The sequence below is a fragment of the Chelonoidis abingdonii genome, chromosome 19 (assembly GCF_003597395.2).
Source record: "Chelonoidis abingdonii isolate Lonesome George chromosome 19, CheloAbing_2.0, whole genome shotgun sequence".
NCBI classification, from domain to species: Eukaryota; Metazoa; Chordata; order Testudines; family Testudinidae; genus Chelonoidis; species Chelonoidis abingdonii.
The window spans coordinates 35,064,846-35,070,845 of NC_133787.1; the positions used below are offsets into that span (position 1 = coordinate 35,064,846).

At 41.1% G+C, this 6,000-nt stretch overlaps 1 protein-coding gene across 4 annotated transcripts in view; it reads left to right on the forward strand.

Annotated features, from left to right (window-relative positions):
- USP10 (ubiquitin specific peptidase 10) overlaps window positions 1–6,000 on the forward strand; it is an 81,841-nt gene that overhangs the window by 35,580 nt on the left and 40,261 nt on the right. The gene's annotated exons all lie outside the window — the stretch shown is intronic.

The window sequence follows — 6,000 nt, forward strand, 5'->3', positions numbered from 1 at the left end:
TATTGTTTAACAGCGCGATTAATCACAATTTTTTAATCATGCAATTAATCGCAATTTCTTTTAATCGATTGACAGCCCCCCAAAAAAGAAAATTTAGTGTTTCAGTAAGCAGTCAAAACAACCCTACCTGCATTTGTGTGACTATGTAATCCCCCACATCTGGTGAGGCTTTCTTTAAACAATATAAAGTAATAATAAAAAAAAATCACCTCTTATTTGTAGCCAGTGAACAGGCCTGAGCATAAGAAACCTCAGCCCAATGATACTTTGTGGTTAAAGATATAAATTATAAAAAATAGGGGCTTTGTCCAGAATTGCCATCATATCCATAGCTATAGCGAAATATGGTAAAATATGTGTTCTGGTAAAATTGAATAAGAATTTGCAAAATATGTAAAATAACCTAATTAATTGTCCTTCAAGTGACTTAGTCCATGGATATTTACTTTTCCCAAAATGTTGTCATGTGAATCTTCAAAGTAGAATGCCTTATGTAAAAATGCTTGCACAAAATCTTGTTGATATGCCATTAACCAATCTATAAGTAAACTGGAAACTAGTGTGTGGACAATTTCTAATGAAAGATTATCTGTATTTGGGAGTTTTCTACTCTAACTAGAAATTGACCGGGGGGCTTTCTGTCCCATCCAGCAGGACTGTCATTAGTGGTTCTGTTTGAGGTGAGGCTTGTAAGTAGTAGTCTCATTCATTCACTAAAGATGCTTACAATCTGTAATTTTGCCTCCGAATAGGGGCAGATCCTACATGACTTATTCATCCATGTAGTTTTGTTTGCTTACATGGAACTACTCGTATAAGACGATCAGTGTTTGGCTCTTGAAATCTCATGGTACTGACCCTAGCCCAGCTCTGCTTTGCTTTTAAACTAGATGAGATCAGACATATTCAGAGTAGCACAGAAATAGCTGTTTAAAGAGAAGCTGTCAACTTTAAAATTACACTACAGTTGAATTTTTTCCCTAATATTATTGTAACACCTAAAATATTGTAAGTGAAAGAAATTACAGGAACTATTCTTTAGTTGATGTTGTTTATTTGAAAGCACTCATGTTTTGTCATTTTCACTGTTTTCTCTGTATAGCCAGATACTATTTTTTCCTCTGCTTGTATGTATCTTTCACCACGTAAGAGGAGAGAAAAATGTATTTTTTTGAAAATTATCATAAAGCTGCAAAGTTGGTAAAGGGGACGTAAACGGGTATACTCTTTTAAATTACTTTTAATTTTTTTAAGTGATTAGATTATACTGACTAGATGTAAGCATCCAGCCATTGACTCAATTCCAACATTGTTATTCATGTATTTATTTTATCACAAGATGCACTTATATTTTGGTTATATATTTGAGTTTTCTTACCCAGTTAGCTTAAAAATGTTATAAACTGCGCTATGGGTAACAAGTTTAAAAATTATGAAGGTTATTGCTGTAGTAAAATGGTGAAGAACAATTTGACTTTGCCCTTTACCCCTTTGATTTAAAAGACCATTGGAAAATATATATGTTCATTTTCAGGTTTGCAGTTAATTGTTTTCGAAAGATTTTACAAATACTGTGGCTCTAGGGTCACAGGCAGCAGATGAGCATTAAGCTCTCATTATTTAAAAAAGACAAAAAATGTATTTTGTTAAAAATTCATAAAAATGGTATCGTAAAATAGTGAGATTTAACATTTATGTTTTGTGAAACTGAGTTCTTAACTTTTATTTCGAATTGAGTGAATACTTTAAAAGGATAACTGAGTTAAAGAAACATTTTAAAACAAATTTCCCTATGTTCAGTTGTTAGCAGCTGGAGTAAGTTAGAGCAGTCTTGAGGTTTCCATCTGTTCTGTGGATCCGCTCTACATAGAGCTGCAATAAAAGCAAAGCCACCTGTGTGTACTTGATCAGCCAGACCATAGAATGTAGCCGAATGGGTGGTGGGGTGTGTGTGTCTGTCATATACATACTTACATATACATACATTTAACTTTTTGTCATTCGTTAATACAAATAAATATATCAAAAAGTATGTACCAAAAACTTTAAAAAAAACAAAAACAAACAAACCGCATGTCACTAAAATTTTAATGTTAAAATATTAAATTTTCTATTGTTTTTTAGGTTCTCTAATGTCATTTAAAAAACACAAATCTGAATCTGGGGCCTAAATTCGCCTGATGGCGTACCGTTAAATCGGTCATGTAATCCGTCTAAAACTAACACAGTATTTCACATGCTTTGAGCTTAGTGGTTATAATTAGGTTCTAATATTTGTGTTAGACTGTGCCAAAAGCATAAAAGCCTGACATGTGGTGAGTTCTGGCTTTAGGGGGAGGTAAGAGCGCTTATCAGCTTATCACTTCATCTAACTGGGCCTGTTAGTGTTGTCATTTTACATTTTAAGTGATTTAAAGTAGCAGCGTTGTGCAATTTAATGAAAAATCCGACCAACTTTAAAATTGTTATAATACCATAGGGCATTTACATAAGATTCTAAATACCTGTTATCAAAACACTGTAGTATTCTGTCTTAAAAAAAAAAAAAAAAAAAAAAACTTTNTGGAGTCAGGTGCTCTAACTGGAGTCAGGTGCTCTAATTGGCCACAGCTGTTCTAGTTAATCTAAAGCAAACCTTCCTCCCTTGGCAGGGAATAAGACCCCCTGCTAACACTCTTATGCTGCCCTCTGGCCATGCTGTATCACATAGGTAATGTGCTAGATGTGCACCTGGGCCACATTCTGGCTACCCAGAAACAGAAGTGGTGGGAGGAGCAGAGTGTCAATGAACAGCCAGATCATTTTTCAGCCGTCTCCCTCGCTGCACCATTGATGGCATCATGGGTAGGGGTATGAACTTAAAACAATGGGACAATGCAATTCAGATAAGCAGACATAGGTTCAGAAACATATCTTAGCATTATTCAAAATTCCTAGGCCTGCCAAACCGGGCTGCAAATGTCATTCACACTGACTTCCATTACTTCCTGGTTCCAGTTAGGCCAGGAAGGAAATACCTTGAGAAAATGTTTTCTTATGATACTTTGGCTCCACTACCACACAGACATAGGAAACAAAGAGAAACATGAGAATGGAAAATACTAAATGATATCCAAACATTTCCAGACTTGCAAAATATTGTGGTTCAGGCTACAAATGAGTTATGGATGCAGGTTCAAGCTGGCTCTTATTTTATCTGAGAGGTTTGCTTGTCCCCAATTAAGAGTAGGTTAAAAGGCCAGAAGAGAGCCTCGGTGTAATGAGCAGAAAAGGATAGATGTCATGCAAACATCATGGATGTGGGAAGTTTGACATCACGCTTTCTTGGATCCCACTGGAGACTGGGAAGAACAGATCAGTCCCTTTTCCTAGAAGTCTCTGTCCTCATCTGTAACACTAGTTCTGCTTTATAGGTGCAGTGGCTGAAGCACCATGGTGGCCATCACATGAATGGTAGACGAGCAAGTTTCAGACATCATGAAAAAAAGAGCCAGGTGCATCATATAACTGTGCTGTGCACAAGAATTCCATGTGAGAGCCAACAATGCATAGGCACGTGAGGAGAGCTGGAATGACTAGCGATAGGCTCAGGCTAGGGCCGTTCTGAAGGCCATCTAGAGCTCAGTGTTCTAGGGGATGGCAAAGTGCACATGGAAGGAGGACAATGGTGTGTCTAATTCACTCTCTTCACCCTTTACCATTCTCAGAAAGTTGTTCTTCTTAGAAAGACTCCATTGTCATTTAAAGAGCGTACCAGAGCAAGTGGTACACCTAGAGGGAGGGATGTGATGCCTAGTCTGTATCCCCAGAACCCCCACCAGCTCTACTATGGTAGGTGCTTCTCCCCACCATGGTCCTGGGAGCTCATAGTGGGTACTACTCCTCCCTGCGCTGCCTCTTTTCCCTGACTGAGCTTTTCCATGTGCTCTGGACAGCCCATCCCAGCTGCCTGACCAGCCCCAGCAGGAAATTCTTGGCAGAGGGCCTCTGTCTATGTTTGTGGTGGCTATTTATATTTATAATGTTGGCTCATTATGACTGGGCATTGCAGCAAAATAAGTGGGGAGTTACTGGTTGTGTTGGAGATAGTTTGAGCCTTTGTTCCCTTGATCATCCTTGATTATCCTCAATCAGCCTTGTGATCACCCTCCCTATCTGTGATTAACAAGGGGGTAGAGCTGACCTAGGAGGGAAGGCTTTAAAAGCCAGAGGCTAAGCGACCTAGGGACCGCAAACAGGGGAGTTTGAGAGAGGGAGTTTGTAGGAGGGAGTCATAATATAATTATTATGGTTAAGAAGGGCCGCATCGCCAGCACCAACACTGCCCCTGTCTCCTACAATAGCGCCTTTATCCAGACAGACAACCTAACAATGGATGCCTCTACCTAGATCCTGGTGTGGATTTGCAGAGACTGTGGCCTGCATTTCCCACTCACAGAAAGCCAGGCTGGGCCGACCATCAGTGTGTCTCAGGAAGCAGGTGGGAGAGCTACAGGAGGAGGTGTCTAGGCTGAGGAGCATCCATGCACACAAGGAATTCATTGACAGTATTCATATGGAGACTTCCAAGGCTGAGGAAGCTATCCAGCTAGAGAGGACTGCTGTCATGCCACCAGAGGAGGAGGATAAGGCTCTGGTACAGGGAGAACACTGGCTGCTGGTTACTTCTGGCAGCAGGCAGTGCTCCACCCCTACTCCCAACCCACCCCCCAGAGTGATGGAGAACCGTTTTGCTGCCTGGGCAATGAGTGATGAGGAATCACCCCCAAAGGTTGAAGAGGAGAAGCCATGTACCCCTAAGGCTGGGAGGATCGCAGTCACCACTCCCAGGAGAGCTGTTACAGAGGGACTGTCAAGGATAACTGGCCCTCTGACTACTACCCCATGCTACTCATCCATGTGGACACTAATGATGCTGCGAGGTCTGACCCACAGCAGATCAGAAGTGACCACAGGGCTCTGGGAGTAAGGGTGAGGGAGTTGGGAGCACAGGTGGTGTTCTCTTCAATCCTTCTGCTCAAGGGTAGGGTCCTTGGCAGAGACAGATGCATCCTGGAGGTCAATGCCTAGCTGTGAGGATGGTGTCACCAGGAGGGTTTTGGCTTCCTTGACCATGGGATGCTGTTCCAGGAAGAAGGACTGCTAAGCAGAGATGGGGTCCACCAGTTGAGGAAGGGGAAGAGCATATTTGGCTACAGACTGGCTAACCCAGTGAGGAGGGCTTTAAACTAGGTTAAACAGGGGCAGGTGACCAAAACCCACAGTTAAATCAAAAACATGGAGACTTGTGAGAAGGGTCGGAATCTGGAGGGAGGATGGCCTGTTATAGCAGAAATAAGGGAGGGAGAAGACAGAACTGGGCGGAGGGAAAGAAATCAAATCAGTATCTTAGATGTCTGTATACTAATGCGAGAAGTATGGGGAATAAGCAGGAAAAACTCAAAATGCTAGTAAATATGCACAACTATGACATAGTTGGCATCACGGAGACTTGGTGGGATAATACACAAGACTGGAATATTGGTATAGAAGGATACAGGAAGGACCGGCAGGGAAAAAAGGGAGGAAGCATTGCCTTATATATTAAAAATGTACACACTTGGACTGAGATTGAGATAGAAATAAGAGACAGACTTGCTGAAAGTCTCTGTGTAAGGATAATAGGGATAAAAAACAAGGGTAATATCATGGTACGGGTCTACTACAGACCAGCAAACCAGGAAGAAGTGGTAGATGAGGCTTTTTTTAAACACTAACAAAATCATCCAACACACAGGACTTGGTGGTGATGGAGGACCTCAACTACCAAGACATCTGTTGGGAAAATAACACAGCAGGGCACAGATTATCCAACAAGTTCTTGGAATGTATTGGAGACAATTTTTTATTTCAGAAGTTGGAGAAAGCTACTAGTGGGGAGGCTGTTCTAGATTTGATTTTGACAAATAGGGAGGAACTGGTTGAGAATTTGAAAGTGGAAGGCACCTTGGGTGAAAAGTG